The sequence below is a fragment of the Dendrobium catenatum genome, unplaced genomic scaffold, assembly GCF_001605985.2.
Source record: "Dendrobium catenatum unplaced genomic scaffold, ASM160598v2 fragScaff_scaffold_1564, whole genome shotgun sequence".
Taxonomy (NCBI): domain Eukaryota; kingdom Viridiplantae; phylum Streptophyta; class Magnoliopsida; order Asparagales; family Orchidaceae; genus Dendrobium; species Dendrobium catenatum.
This window is the reverse complement of record NW_021320026.1, coordinates 186,893-204,412: the sequence shown is the minus strand read 5'-3', so window position 1 is coordinate 204,412 and position 17,520 is coordinate 186,893. Positions and strand designations below refer to the sequence as shown.

Here is a 17,520-nt window from a genome sequence, read left to right as displayed (position 1 = left end):
AGAAACCTTTAACATGGTTCCACTCAACTCCTAGTACAGCCTGGTTTCTCTCCCGTTAACAAAATGAAAGTAGTAATGATAATTGCTAGAGCTTTGCTTAAACAGGTAAGAGGAAGGAAGAAACCGGAGGTAACGATGATGCTTACCAGACTTTCGCCAGAACATATAAACGTGCACACAATCTTGCAAAAGGGAAGAATGTATATAGGAATTTAATGATGGTGCTTGCAAGAGCTTTCCCAAAACACGCACTAATGAGAAATTTTTTAGTTCAAAAGAATCATTATCACAAGCCTTATCATAACTATATCTTCTATTACACATACTCCAACAAGTATTGCTTTCTGCTACATTCTCTATAGTAAGTGCTACTCTCAATGTTTATCTAATTAATATTAAAATTTTACTAGATTCCTATCATCACACATCTATCTTTCTCATTTTTTATCATTTCTTTAATCCATCTGGACGACTTCGCAGACATCATAGATAGGTCTAAAAGTTTTAAGCCATGTGGAGAGGAGAGGATTAAAAGTAGACGCCCCCATGCCCAACAAACACAAAATTCAGCAGCCCATTTGTGGAATAGGTGTAATTTTATATGATATTAAAGTTAACATGACATCTAAAATTGAAATTAACATTAACTTAATTTTATATTTCAACTAAAAAAGGAATAGCTGACCAAGATATTTTATGCAAATATGTATTAAGTGATATATCTACATGTCGTGCAAATTTATTTCTCATATTACCTGCGTTGTGCCTGGCGTATTCAAACACCCCATTTCCCAAGCCTCCACACCCTATCCGACCCTTACTAATCACTCAATCACATTCCGACTACTCTTATTTGCACCATACAGGTTTTGATCGAACCCCAACACCACTAAGTCCACTAAAAATTTTGTAACCAAGCAACACCTCTCGATTACCATAGCAATTCCTCTCCTCTTTTACACCACTTCAACAACACCACTCCAAAGGCATTCGCCACCATCCACTCATCCATTCAACATAGCAGGCAGGAGAGCTAGAATATTCTTGTTTAGCTCAAGGCCCAATTCCCCATCAATTCTAAAATATCAAAGCTAAAAGCCTATATATTAGAGATTGGAAAGAAGGGTATCAAGGCAATCACATCAAGGTTTCTTCAAGATGGCATCACAACATGTGTGAAAACTATTTTCTCCATAGGATAACCTCTACATTCTCACCTTTTAATTCCTTAATTTACTGTAAGTTTATTGCACTTGATACATTAGATGATGTTATAATAATTAGCAAGCTTATGAGATGATTTGTGTAGTCAAATATACTAAGCACTACAACTTGACCAAACTAATCATAAGTGAACTAAACCAAAACTACTTTTTATCTTGAGTTACTGATTAGAAAAAGAGAGATATACTCAAAATTAGATACCTAATAATCTTTTGTGGATAAAAATTTCAACACGTGAAGCATATTCACTTGATAATTGTTCGTAAAATTAATTACACAATATTATTGCATATAAAAATTGCTTGCCGCAACTTTGTTTAGAGGCTTACCAAAACTTTTTATGCATCTATTTCAATATTACTTAATGCTCATAATTTCCATAAATATAAAAAAAAAAAGTGCTTGGAAAAAGTCTATTTCACAAGTCACTTTTTTGCCAATATTATGTGGAAAAAAGTTGATATAAAACCATGTGCAAAGGAGCTTGTTTAAGAAATTTTAAGAATAGTTGACAATTAAATATCAATTAATAACTTATTGAAATAACAAGCAAATTCATCAAAGAACTTTAATCTTCAACTAGCTTAGGCGAAGAAGTACACATAGATTAACCAAAACTCCTAGGTAACCAAAGATAGTAGCAATATCAAAAGCTATTAATCAACAATCTGCAACTTAATAATGAGAATTTTCACCTTGGGGATGGATCACTCAACTACACTAGGCTTAGCGGAAGAAGGTCTTTAGTATACCCAACGACGCCACGAGGACGGTAGCAACCCCAATGGCCTGGAACCACGGAAAGGTTGACGGTGGCAAGGATGGCAGGAGTGATTGACTATCGATGCTCCAATCGTAGTTTGGAAGTCGACGGTCGATGACGCTTGCAAGCGTAGCGACAACTCGATCCAAATAATCCCCAACGGTGGCGTCGTCTTCAAATCCTACGTCAAAGAACGGAGATCGTAGGATGTTGAGATTTCCGTCGGCGTCGAACACAAGTCCCCACTCAAATTCAGGATCCGCCATGCATGCTTGACGTTGGAGAATATTCCAATGAGAAGGGAGGAAATATGTAGTGGTGAGGGAGAGCACTTGTAGATTGTGAAGGAAGGGGAAAAAGAAGAGGAGAGGGGCGGCGGGATTCCCAAGGGGAAAGGGAGAGGCCGGCGGGTGCAAGTGGGATGGGCTAGCGTTTGGAGAAAATTAGGTTTAGTGGAGTATTTAGGGGATTAATCAAAATCTGAATTTTAATTTCTGTTTTGATTAGATTGGAAGGGAAATGACTTGAATTTTGAATTTCAAATCATAGGTATTAATGTATTAAATGGGGGAATTAAAGAGGGGAGCCAAGAGGGGAGGCCAGCGGTTATGAAGAGAGAGGGAGGAGGAGTTTTAAATAAATCCTGAAATTAATTTCAGAATTTGAAATTTGGGAGGTAGATTTATTTGAAAGTAATTTTAATTTCAAATGGGGGAGGGGTTTAATGTGGCAATTAATGAAGGGGAAAGCCATGTGAGGTCGGCGGGTTCAAGAGGGAGAGGGGAGGAGGAGGGAGCAAGTTACGAACCTTCCAAATTTGCTTGTTTGCATTAGAAGGCTTGATTTTGCAATCCACTTCAATTTGAATTTCAAATTGATTTGAATTTGAAAACTTTCCTAATTTGGCTTTGCCAAACTTGGAAATTTTAGAACTCAATTAATTTTGAATTTTCAAAATTCGAACAAGTGGGGATGGGGGAGGAGACCGGTGGTGGAGAGGCTTGGGAACGAGAGGTGGGGTAGTCGACGGCCAAGAGAGGATTAGGGCCGGCGGGTTGGGGGGGAGGAAGGGGTCGGAATGATGGGGATAGACCACGAGTCACTGACTCTTCCAATGACTGGTGGGTATTGCTTTCACCCTCACCTTGGGCTCTCGTTCTCCTCTCTAGTGCACCACAAGAAGAAGAAGAAAAAGCTAACAAACAAGATTTTCATTCCAATATTCATTAACCCATTACAAAAGAAATGACACATATATATAGGTCTCGACATACAAGAAGAAATAAAGACCAAATTGCCCTCAGGGCCCCAACATGTAGGAAGACATAAAGAAAATAAAATGCATAAACAAGTAGAAATATAAACTCTGAATCGTGGCCATCGATCTGCGATGCTTCCGACGATACACATGTTTGAACCTTTAATCGATGTACTCATTAAAAGTGACTTGTCATATTAAGAATATTGCAAAAGATGTACTTAAAATTTCGAAGGAAAAAGCTCATAATAGTAAAAATAGTTGGTGGTGGAATTCAAATGTGCCAAAAAAGATAAAAAATAAGAAGATTTGTTATAAAAATTGGTTTAGATGTAAAAATTCTGATAATTGAGAAAGAAATAAAGAGGCTCGTAGGAAATCTAAGAAAGCTATTTATGATGAAAAGAGATTAGTTTTTAATGATTTATATAATAGATTAGATACTAAGAAGGGAGAATGATATATGTATAAGTTAGATAAACAAAGAGATAGTAGTAGTAAGGATTTAGTTCAAGTGAAGTGTATTAAGGATTAAGATAAAAAAATACTTTTTTTAGAAGATGAAAAAAAAGAAATAAGTTAATAATGCTTATATTCAAATCATTAAAGATATGTATGCAGGAGCTATTACTTGTGTTCAAACACAAGGTGGTTTGACCAAGTATTTTCCTATTTCGGTTGGATTACATCAAGGATCAACCTTAAGTCCATATCTTTTTGCTTTAGTCATGGATGTTCTCACTAGACATTTGCATGCAAGAGGATGTACCTTGGTGTATGCTTTTTGCTGATGATATTCTTCTTGTTGATAAGACTAGAGAGGGAGTTGAAGGTAAACTCGAATTATGGAGGTCAACTTTAGATTCTAAAGGTTTCCGCTTGAGTAGATCTAAAACTGAATATATGGAGTATAATTTTAGTAGCAATATACCTAGTGATGGGATTGTGACTTTAGGCGATCAAGTCATTAATAAGAGTACACGTTTTAGATATCTTGGATCTCTTGTTCAGAGTGATGGTGAAATTGATGGGGATATTATCAGCAGAATTCAAGTTGGATGGTTGAAGTGGAGGAATGCATCAGGCTTGTTGTGCAATAGAAAAGTCTCCCTCAAACTTAAGGGAAAATTCTATAAGATGGTGGTGAGACCTACAATGCTTTATGGTGCCGAATGTTGGCCATTAAAAGAGAAGCATAATACTAAGTTAAGTGTTGCAAAGATGAGGATGCTTAGGTGGATGAGTGGCTTAACCCTTAGAGATAGGATACGAAATGAGCATATAGGTGAAAAGGTTGGAGTAGCTTCAGTGGAAGATAAGATTAGAGAGAATCATCTTAGATGGTTTGGTCACATGAAACGGAGGCCTTCAGATGACTCGGTTAGGAAAGTTGAGGTATTAGATTTGACTTATATTAAGAAAGGTAGAGATAGACCTAAAAAGACTTGGTTGGAAAATATTAGAAATGATATTTCTTTATTAGATTTAAATGAGAATTTAACTTTTAACCGGACATAATGGCAAAAAAGGATTCATGTAGCCGACCCCACGTAGTGGGACAAAGCTTGATGTTGTTGTTGTTGTATAAAAAAAAAAAACTTTTTTAGATTGGTGTTTGCATCACATTATTTGAACTTGCGATGATGGATCAAGAGTATAGCTAAAATGTTAGAAATGGTGACCAATAAGCTCAATATTACCGGCCCAAGAACTCAAGAGACCACACACTAATCTAATATGAAATCTGCTTTTGATTCCCAGGAATGCAAACAACATATTCCAAGCATATAAAATTTGTAATTGAAAAATATATAGGATGCCTATAGAAAATAATAAAACATTGAATGCTATATCACTCGCATAATTTTGTGAGCCAACCTAAATCTGAACTTCATCCAGAGCTTTTCCTAGTTGGGGTAATAAAACATCCTATAATGTAACTAGTAGGTGCCTAGCCTCCATTAAACTAGGTAGTTATAAGAAACTATTTTAAAGTGATTTCCTTCCATGGATAAGATCCATATCATTCTTGGTAAACTTTGGATTAATAATTTGAATTTCACCAATGTCTTTAAATATAAAGGCAACATACTCAAGCTATTTCCATCCCAACTAATAGAGAAAGGAACCCTAAAGCCACCAGCCATACTAGCTCAGACCTTAAGCTTTCCTTTTCTTCTTCTTTTTTTTTTTTTTCCTTTTTTTTTTTTTTTACTCAGACCTTAAGCTTATCACCACTGAAAAACAAGGATGCACCTAATAAGTATCAGGATCACACCTGTCTTTAAATATAAAGGCAACATACTCAAGTTATTTTCATCCCAATCAATAGAAAAGGAGCCACAAAGGCACCACACCAGACTAGCTCAAACCTTAAACCTATCATTAGTGAAAACAAGGATGCACCTAATCCCTCTGATGATTCATTTGGCTTGAATGCTTGTTGTGATGTCACTCGAACTTTTGTAAATGATGCAGAAACACCCCTTTTAATCACCCCACAAGAGTGTATGAGCCACCATCAGATACCCCTATATGACTTTTCATCTGAAATATCCATTGGTATGTACTCTAAAGACCAGTCAATTAAGACACCCATTTCATGTGATCCCTAGCTCATCATTGACCATTCCTTTAAATCTCCAATATCTAAACTCATAAACTTCAAAAACCACCATGATGTGCATGTCTCTCTCTAAATGGCTTATTCCAAATATCACCTCACCTAAATGACCTAGATGACATGCATCATCATCCAATGAAAATGTTGCATTATCACAAGCACAACACTTGCATAACCTTCATTTAGTAGTGCTATATCAAAGTGCACGAGTAATATTGAAAATGTTATAATTATGTTGCAAGATGAACAATCATATAAATAGGATTTTAGTGCATATCCCTTAATTTACCCCAACCACTTACGATATGGTATATAAAGAAATTGGTCCACTTGATTTTGATTTGGGTTTGCCAATTGTCATGACTATTAATCCTCTTTTCAAAGAATTTGATTTGCTATTATTAAAATGAGATACAAATCATGATAATTGGCTCTAACCCTTTGGTGGAAAAGATACTACTTTGCAGTCGTACTTATTTGTAGTGTTATAAATGCCCAAAAATATTCCACCACTCATGCTTCCATTTGTAGATCCTCCTACCCCCACAAAAATTCCATCAACTTTACCTACCCCCTTATGAACTTGGTGTTGGAACTTTGTGTTACTTTGCTTGCTACATCAACCCTACAGAGTAAAGTTCTTTCAAATGGGAGAGAGTTGATGCAATACATCAAAATAAGCTCTTTGATAATATTTTCATTCTATTTACGATAATTTAGTGTTTGTGATGCTATTTTATGCGAAGTTATCATTGTTGTAGTTTGTAAGTTTATGGTTGTAATAAGTGGACTTTAGTATTAATTAAGAATGAAATTATAGGGATTTAATGTTATATTAAGTGGAATTCAGATGTCATGCAATTTATTTGTACATGGAAGACAAACAAGGGGTCAGCCAAGCAAAGTCATCCCATCTAAGGTAAAAAATCAATTCAATGAAGGGTTTAAATAAAATTGCACGTGTTACATATCTAAGAATATCCATGGAGTGCAATTACCATGCAAAAAAATCATGAAAAACTAACGACTACTCCACATCCATTCTTAAGGAACCACTTCAACAAATCATGGATCCACCACCTCCATTCCATTAAAACTACTGGTCAATCACCTTCCCTCTTAAGGTTTTTTTTCCTTGATATTTTAACGGTTCCAATCAGTGAAAAACTTCTATGATAGAAACTATTGTTAAATGAAAATTAAAAGAAGTGTTTTGCTTACTGGCTTGATTTTGAGGTTCAAGGCTTGGCGAATTTCATCCAACTTTCCTTTGGTGAGCTTTAGGAGTTTTTTCATATCAACAATATAAAACCATACCATTCCATTATTTCCGCCACCATTCTACTTCATGTACACTACAATATACTGCAACACCTAAAAACTGAGAAAGCAACTTTCCTAAAATTAGGGAAACTCTAACCTTTAGTGTAGTATGAGATGGATGCTTGCATAAAAAACATTGTTTTCAGTTTGCTTAATAATTTAATCTTAAAAAAAGATTATTTCTCCATTATTAAATATGTTAGAAATAATGATTAGTAAGTACCTTTCAAATACGGTCATTTTATCACTGAGCATAATGATAACTATTGATTAATGTTATAAATTAGAGAAACCAACTTGATTACTTAAGACTGCACATTAAACAATTAGAACTTCATTTGCAATCAACAATATCATCCCAAAAACCAAAAATATAGAAGCAGACCAAATCTAACCTTCACGATTACTAGCTACTAGGAACACAATACACACACACATTAAATTATCTATTATTTATTTTGTATTATTTAAATTTATTAATTAGTTAGTAGACAAGTAAAATGGTTCTATCGTATTGGGCTCATTATTTATTTATTTTCCACATCTTTGAAATCGGCTTGAATCTAAATGAGCCAAACACGAACGCACAAAAATTTGTATGAGTCAAATGTGAACACAAAGCAAGCTCACTCAAACTCGGCTCATTTATACCCTAATGGAGAAGCCAATATTGGGTAGGGTCATAAATGCAAATATAAGAAATACTTATTTTTTGATAGGTTCTGATTGCTTCCTAAGCTCGGAGATGTGTACTATTAAAAGAAACAATTAATTTTTTCCAAGTGTGTAGAACAAAAGCCAAAAGATAGTGGTAACTCAATCACTTTAGTAGTACAAAAAATTGGAAAATGTACATAGAAAATTTTCACATGCCCAATTTAAAGGGAAGAAAGGAGGGTTGTGATAGTAGAGTGTGGGCTTCGAAAATTCAGCCCCGGCCTCCGCCCGATTGGTTTTTTGCCTTTTTTTCAGGGAGGGAGTGTTAACGGAATAAGTTTCGAGGTAAATTTTGGAAGGCAGATGGATTTGTAGATAAGACACTACCCAGAGATTTCGCCCTCATTTTGCGAGGACTTTATGATCTGAGTTCTGGTTTCCTATAGGCACAAGCCCTTATAGTTAATTACCCCTCTCAGTAACGAGAGAGAACTTTCAATAAAAGCTAGTCGTCAATCAGATACATAAAGATACGTGTTATCTGGCATATAGTAGCAGCATGGGTTTGGAATTTGAGAATTAGGTTTGAAGTTTAAAGATTTTGTATTTAAAATAAAAATTTTCACCATCTTGCACTTAAAGCAGATGGTGAGGGAATGGATGATGGACCCGATCAAGATCCCATGGTTCCGTCGTCCCGGGCCATCGTGGTCCCTATTCTACTTAGTCAGAGGAGGTAGTCGACCCAACCTGACAGAAGGATCCTTGTCGGCGGCCATGGGTTGCTTCGTCCAAGGGGACCTTGTAGACCTGGGGTGGGTATTTGTCTAAGGGGACAAATTTGAATCCAACTTAGCTAACAGAGGACTTTGTGCCTTATCGATCATAACTTATTGATTCATATCTCAAAGATTTGATATCATTAAGAAACGTATTGGCTCTGACCAAAACCGGTATTTCGTGGTGCCATTTGGCGGCAAAAACACTCAGTTCAGAGGGCCCCGGGTCATAACTGTTAATCCTGCGGTGCCATTTGGCAGTAAAACCGCCGGTTAGAGGATACATATCACGTCCTTAATGGCAGGAGATTGTTTGAGAATGGATCTTAGTGATATTTTTGACTAGGCATTAGCTCTATGTGAGAGTAAATTTTAATTTATCTACCTAGCAAACTGTTGCAGAGGGTGCATGGATATTTACTTTGAGTGTTTAATGGTTTGATTTTCAATTTTAAACATCTAGGATTTTGGAATTTTTTGAATCTTTGGAGCTTTGAATTTCGTAGGAATCTAGGTGGCATTGGAATATGTTTGAATCACCCATCCAGTTGAGATTTACATTCAACACGACCATCATCGGGGTGTACTTTGAGGCCATTGTATTTATAGATTGAATCTTGTCAACTTTGTCGAGATGTCGACATAGGATCAGATTTCGTAGGCTTTACACCTTTGTTACTGAATTCTCTTAATTATAGGCCTTGAAGGTCTAATATGAATGTATTAAAACAAATATATCGGTCCCCACAACCGCATATTTATTTGATGGTTCGAACCATGTCGACTTTTATTGATCCGCATAGAATGATCAGGTTCGAACTTGAATTACTTATTGACCCGCGCAGCATCCCTAGACATCACGTGTGTATTTAAGACACGTTCGCCGGGGCCCATGCGGGTCTTTGGGGCCATTTTATAATTATTTGTTGAACCTTGTCGACTCCTACCTGCTTAGGAGGATCGGATTCGACTTTATTGACCCGTGCAACATCCTTAGACGTCACATGTGTACCAATAACACGCTCGCCATGGCCCATGCGGGTGTTTGGGGTCATTTATATTTGAAAACATTTGCATTTTATAGATGAACTTTGTCGACTCCATCGTGTTATCGACAGAGGATCAAGTTTCGTAAGTTTTACGTCTTTGTTAGTGAATTCTCAATGTTATAGGTCTTGATGACCTACTATGAATGTATTCAGACAAATATATCGGTCGCCAACACCGTATATTTGTTTGATGGTTCGAACCTTGTCAACTCCTATTAATCCACATAAAAGGATCGGGTTCGAACTTGAATTCACTTATTGACTCGCGCAGTATCCCTCGACGTCACCTGTGTGCTAATAACACGCTCGTTAGGGCCCATGCGGGTGTTTAGGGGCATTTTATGATTATATTGATGAACCTTGTCAACTCATATTTACCTTCTTAGGAGGATCGGGTTCAAATTTAATAATCAGCGCAGTATCCCTAGACGTCACGTGTGTACCAATAACACGCTCATCGGGGCCTATGCGAGTTTTATGATTGTACTTGACCTTTTTGTGTACGTATGTGTATACAAATTACAGTGCATGTGCGGGGGGGGACAATTTTAAAATATTTGTAAACGTCTTTTGTCTGCTTGTACGAACGTTGCAGATCCGGTGACATGTTATAGCAGCTTCTGAATAGAATTGTTTGCTGCTTTATACAGGTAGACTGTCGTGCACTATTTATTATTTTTTTCATGTGGATCATAGTGCACTAACGAATCTCCTATTTTGGGTTTTAGGAACTTGCGTTTGTTGAAGGTTTTCTGTATTTTCATAAATGGACTACTGTATACATGAAAGGTCATCCACATTTGTTTGTAGATGCCCATATATATTGTAGATCTTTGTCCCCTGTCATTATATGCCTTCAAGTTGATTGATGATCTATTACATTCATTTACATCTTCATTAGTAGCTCCTTTTGTAGATTTGCAACACTTATGAATCTTTCTTCATGGATTAACACCTTTATTGTGCATTCTACATGATCGCCACATTCATGAGCTATCCACTGTGTGCATTATGGCTCATTGGTTATTTGATACATGTGCTTGCCATTTAACCTCGTAGAAAGGTTGTTATATCTCCATGTATTATTTGTAAATGTATCACTACATTCATAACTCATTCAATACTATCATCCATTGGAGCTCTTGTACGATAACCATTGAGTAGAGGTGATGATTCTTACTGATTATTACTGGGGGACAAGTCATGTTTGATTTTGTGAATGATCTTGTAGGCTCTGATAGCCCCCATATCATAACTTTACAATCTTCTTGTTATTTATAACTAAATTCCCACTTGTGAATTATTGGCCTTCAAAGGTGATTTACAGAATATGTTAGGAACATGATATTATCCTTAGATTCTTTATTCTAATCCACATGACACTTACAAGTCACATATGATAATCCAAAAATTTAATGCCAGAGTTTATGTTCAACTTATACATGAATCCTTGTTTGAATGTGTGACATTGATTTTAATATATTTAAATGATCGAAGGGGCTACTTGTTTGAAGATCTTTGAATTGTTGCTTGTGAGAGAGACATAAGTCTTTCGATCCTTGTTTGAACAATCGTGATTGTCATCTAGTAACTGCATGTTTGACCAAGCATTTAATGATTCAAAATTCAGTTCTTAACTAGTTGCTTGAATTTTATGTCATTCTGTACTTTATTTAGACTCGATGTTTAAGTCTAGGTTTAAAACACGTTCAAGCTCCTTGTGGACTTTTCCAATCAAGTCTTATGTTGTCCAAGAGTCCACAAGTTTGGTGTGCAAGTATAGTTCAGGTTCTTGATGAACCTCTTCCATTCGTTCAAGTCCCCAGCTGTCCAAAATTTTACAACTTATTTGAGTTTGAATTAAGTTCAAGTCCACTGCATTTGGTTCATTTGAGTTTGAGCTCCTTTGTATATGAATCAGGCTTGGTTCATTCAATTTCATTTATTTAAGTTCAAGCCTTTTTTAGTAATTTGATTTGAGTTCTGAGCATAGTTTCATATAGTCAACTTGTATGTTTAGTTCAAATTTTGTTCAAAGGTTCACAAATTTTATTATCCTTTGAGTTAAATCAGGTCCGGGCGTAGTCTTATGTTCACCCAAAATTTCGGCAGCCTCCCAACGTCTCCTCCGTTTAGGGGCAAACTATTGGAAACTGGGCCTTCCCACCACGCTAAGAAAAGCATCCTCGAACGAGGACACCACGACCACATTTTTTTTTATCCCACACCACGCTAAGAAAAGTGTGTATGGGTCTTCAGTACCTGTTGCAAAGGAAAATCAGTTGTTTCCCCGCAAGCGAGTACTTATGGGTATCCCCACTTCGTCGTACACATCGCATCGGGTTCTCATCCCACCACGCTAAGAAAAGTGTGTATAAGCGGTTTTCCGGTGCGCTACGAATACTGAAGAAGGGATTTTAGGTGATCACCCGATTCTTTGAGAGCACCGCGACGAACTTCCTCCCACCACACTATGCAAAGCGTGTATAGGTGGTCGTTTTGTCGCGTTGCAAGCGTCGAAAGTGAGTTCTCGGAGTTTAAGGGTTTATGAGTTTATACCTTTGCAAATGGCTATGACGAGGTTGACACACATATCAGGGCGAAAATTAAATTTATAATTAATGATAAATTAATTATAATTAGTTGTATTTAATTTAAAACTAATTATATTTAATTTAAAATTAATTACAAATTAATTAGATTTAATTTATAATTAATTAAAAATTAATTATAATTAATTATAGTTAATTTAAGATTAATTAGAAATTAACTGAATTTAACTTATAATTAATTATAAATTATTTGAATTTAATTTGAGATTAATTATAAATTAATTATAAATAATCCCTAATAATAGTAATAATAATAACATAATTATTATAATTAACAATAACTATAATTATTAATAATTATGATAACCTCTCTCTCTCTCTCTCTCTCTCTCTCTCTCTCTCTCTCTCTCTCTCTCAGCCGACGGGTTGCGAACAGGGCAGGGACGGAAGGAGCAAAGGCTTGGTTTTGGTTTTGATCGGAGGAAGGAGGGACTTGGTTCGGTCTCTGTGGTGAGAGGCGTCAGAGCAGCAGAGAGGGGAAGCAGGGAGCAGAAGAAGTTGGAGATCTCAATTTTGATGCGGGAATCGGAGTTTGAGAGGGATTTACGAACCGAGAGAGCAGATCGGGAGCACGGTAGGAGCGGGAGTTCTGTGTGTGGAGCGAATGGGAGAGAGCCGGGGAGAAGCCTCTCCGTCTTTGTTTTATAGACATGAAAAGGAGGTGTTTACAGGATTTACGCAGGATACTCGGACTGTTCGGCGCCGTTTGCAGAGGTTCTAGCGCGATTTCAGGAGAAAAACCGGCCTGATTCCGGGGACTCAACGGGTATGAGGGATTCCTGACTTCTTCTTCTTCTTCTTTTTATACAGAGGTCAACATAGAGATAAAAGGGCCGAAGGATGGATTTCTTTTGGGCTATGTGTATGAAAGGGTCGCATCAATATCAGTGAATCCAGTAGCACGACATATTAGAAAGATTAAACCAATGTTTTTTTTTCAATCAATGATAGTAGCAATCCACAACTGAAAATCACATAATATGGTTATTTACAAAATTTCATATTTTGATATTAGTAAGTACATATTTTCAATAGAATACATTTTATTTTCTTCAAAAATTATGATATGCCAATTTTTCACATGGAAAAATTATGGTCTACTATTTGTCAGAATGAGATATTTGGTGCTAGACAAATTAACACAAAAATTTTACAGGTATAATACTGACAATCATGGTGCAATCACACGCTCATTTAAACTCTTGCATCAATACCGATCATGATCTCCATAATCATCAATTAACAACTTAAAAATACTCAGGATATTGAAGAGAATAAAGAATGAGATTGTATAGCATAGTTAGGTTGCCCCATTCTAACCTAGAGCATCATAGGTTAGAATCTTGAAATATTTGAAGATAATTACATCTCTGAGTTTGTATTTGCAAAAACCTTACGCATGAAGTACACTTTAAAAATTATGACTAATATATTAGGACATCAATGATATTGCCTTTTAAGTATGTTTGGGAATAATTTTCATTAGGAAAACGAGAAATTATTTGTAGTACTCGAAGCCAATCTTGAGAAAAAAAAAAGTAAAAAACAATTAACCACGCATAGATCATGAATACCTTTATGCTATTTATTTTATTTTGGATGATTATATTTTGATGTTATCAATATAACATAGTGAAAGAAATGATGCAATAATTTATTATGTAACCATGTAAAAGGTGGTGGTACAAGCTAGCTAACTTTAATCCACCCACATCGAATTAAGCTTCCACATCAATATACAAGACGCTCCTCCTTGATCAACCCTCTATAATGTTGTCTTTTGATTTTTTTTATTAATCCAATACAACCATATATATATATATATAAGAAAGACATACAGTATCAAATTATTATGAATTGAAATCAATTTGAAGATTCATCTTCTTTTGGAATTATCTTGGTGGCTATTTTCTTGAGGATGGCTTGCTGACTCTTCTCTCCGCATTCCTTTGATGAAGTTGAGTTTATGAACTTGCATATTATTATTTTTTCACTATTTTATGATGTTTCCCTTTCATTTACATCCCCCACTGTGTTATTAAGTTCTCCATCTTAAAAACCTTTCACCCCATGAAAAGAAATTATATTTCTTTTTAAGTTTCCTCAATATAGTCTAAAATTCATCCACTTGCTTTCCCATCACCTCTACACATCTTAACACCCCTTAGCAACCCCGAATTCTTATTTATACTATCACACCACATCTTAGACTCATTGTAGCCAAGTCCTCATCCTTTCCTGAGCCCCATGAATCATCCCTATAAGCTCCACACTCTCAACGTGAGCCCAAACAAGCCTAAACCTAATCGGAGCTATCAGATATATCTCAAGACGTATTTTCACAAATCTCCATTCACTCAAAACTGCAAACTACATCCAAAAGCTTGATAATAATATCCATACACAATAAGAAAAATATCTCTCTCTAATCCTTCCACTTAAAAGCCCACTCCTCTAATTCATCATTCAATCTCAAAGTTAAAACGGGATAGCATATTAAGAGGTAACGCCATGATTGAACATTAATTATGAGGCACACCTCAGACCAAGGTGTAGTAAAATAACATTGAAATATATGCCTCACTTGGGATTTTGAGGTGTATGCCTCACTAGAATGTGGTGCACCTTAATCAAGTGCCTTGAGGCAAATAAATTTATAGCTACTATCCTCAATTTTTTAGTGTTTGAATTTTTAATTTGATATGGCTTTATAATTCCATAAAGTCATGTCATCCTAAGCATCAAATGTAAGATATCCTTGCTAAGATTTGGCTCTAATTAAAAGACCTAATTTTTCTCCTCTCTCGAGAAGGTGCAAACCAATTGTAACTACTTCGGGTAATTCTCTACATTCAAACAAAATGCCGTAGAAATGTTTTGTAATTCTCTTGGAAAAAAATAGGACTAGAACAATGAAGGCTACAAATGGGAGGATTAGGTGAGAGGGAAAATGAAAACTTAGATAAGACAATAATTACAGCTATAGCTTATAGAAATGCTAAGAGACCAACTATAACCCTCTGATAGTATGACAAGAATTAGAGAGAACTTATTATGTTTAATTCTAATATTTTTTTAGCACATATATAATCGTTGTAAGATTTCTAATAAAAAATCTAAAAAATCAAAGACTAAAATTAGTGATACAATTAATTGTAATAAATAGCCCGCATGGATTGATAAGGTGGCATCCATGAGCAATTAAATCAAAGAGAGACAATGAACTAAATAAAGTAGGAAGAGGAGCTAGTGGGCCGGTTGGTAGACTAGTACCATGTGAAACAACATCTGGCGTGGCTAGTTGGGGCAAAAATATTGGGTAAAATTTAAGGGCCATGTTGGACAGCTAGTGAAATTGATGTAGGACTTAAATGCTTAGGCAATGTTAAATAAGAAGTTGCACACTTTTATTTGAGAGCAATATTAAATATTAAATATGTAGTGATTTTAAACAATGAACAAAAATGAGATAGGGGTGAAACTAGCTTAGGCCAAGTCACAAAACTAGAATTTAATATCACAAAATAATCAATTATTCAAGCATAACATACATGAAAGATTTTCAACGAGAAATTCCTAAATTAACAATGATATTAGTCACTAGTTGGGTCCACTCACTCACACTCGAAATAATTTGGCTTACGGAGAAAGCTTTCACAATCTATATAATGTCACAATCAAGGGAGAGTAAGTAGGTAAAAGGGAAAGGGGAAGAGTTTACCCAAACGGCGACGTTATGTGGTTGCTTCTGAAGGAGGACAACAATAGGAAGCCTTCTCACAAGTCTGGACAGCAAAGTAGTGTATTCTAGATGGCGGGACAGCAAGTGAAGGTATGTTGGACGTCTGGACAACCAATACAAATGTTCTTGACAGCAGGATATCAAGCTACTGTGTGTTGTAATTTCTGGAAAGCATATTGACAAGTTCTTGAATGCAATAAAGCAATCTTGTGATGTTGAAATCCTGTAGTAGTTGATGCTGGGAAGGATGAAATTAGGGTTTGGTCGATTAGTTTAAGTGGGAGTGGATGGGGTAGTGGCCGGCCACAGCGAGGAGGATAAGGGGAATTTTAATTCCAGGAAATTTTTTAATTTGAATAGGGAGGGAAATAAATTCAAAAGTCTGAAATTAATTTCAGTGTTAAAGGGAGGAAATAATTGGGAATTGATAGATTGATTTGAGGAGCATTAATGGGCCTAATAAATAAATGAGAGAGAGAGAATGAGAGAGGGGCGGCCAAGGGGTGAAGGGGAGGGACCACAAGCTTTAAAGAAGATTGTACGGAATTAAGGGGATTAAATAAGTTTCCAATCTAAGCCAAATTAAATTCGGAAAGATAATTTAATACAAATTAACCTTCTAACTTAAGTCCAAATTTAAATGGCTTTGATTTATGTGTTGCGATACAAAGTTTGGTGGCTGATTTTGGTCCAAATTTTACGTTATTCTCGCTGTTTTCGCCAATTAGTGATAGGTTTGCTTGCGAACTCAAGTATTTCCCTTAGGGTTACTTGCGAACTCAAGTATTTTCTATCAAATTGGTATCAGAGCATCAGCTTGGAACCATTGGCGGCTGAAATTCTGAAATTTCAACGGTTTTTTCGCATCCAGAAGCTCTCTTGAGATCCTTGGGAAGAAAGATGACCGGAAAGAAAGTCGAAGTGTTGGAATGTGAAATTGGACAATTAAAATCCAATTTTGAGGAAAAATTCTTTGATTTTCAAAATCAAATCTTCTCCAACAACGAAAGGTTGGAAGGGAAGTTCACTTGATGGAAGAGATGTTGAAGAAATTACTAGAGGTGAAGACCAATCCGACGACATCGGAAGCAAGGGAGACCACCGGCGGCCATGGTATAGGGGGGAATCTGAACCCGTTTAGGAGGAGGAAAAATTCAAAAGTGGAGATCCTTAAGGGAGAGGACGGCATGCCACCTCTAGAACCACTTTCTAGAGAGGAGATGAATATGGGCTACGAAAAGAGGAGGGCTGGTTTTGTGGGAAAGGGGGATTTTCACCACTGAGGTGCCGAATTTAAAAGAAGGAGAGGGGAAGTTGATGATGAATACGATTATGATCGCCGGAGGGAAGATCGTGACAGATGGGGAGCGCCTCCCATTCATGGCATCGGAGGATTTGGAGGATCCAGGAGCAATTGGGGTGACCCGAAGGTGAGAAAGCTGAAGATGCCCATCTTCGAGGGCGAGGATAGGCATGGTTGGATCTACAAG

The 17,520-nt window shown here is 36.3% G+C and overlaps 1 protein-coding gene across 3 annotated transcripts in view; it reads right to left on the bottom strand.

Moving 5' to 3' along the window:
- LOC110102891 overlaps positions 1-17,520 on the bottom strand; it is a 30,721-nt gene that overhangs the window by 1,914 nt on the left and 11,287 nt on the right. The gene's annotated exons all lie outside the window — the stretch shown is intronic.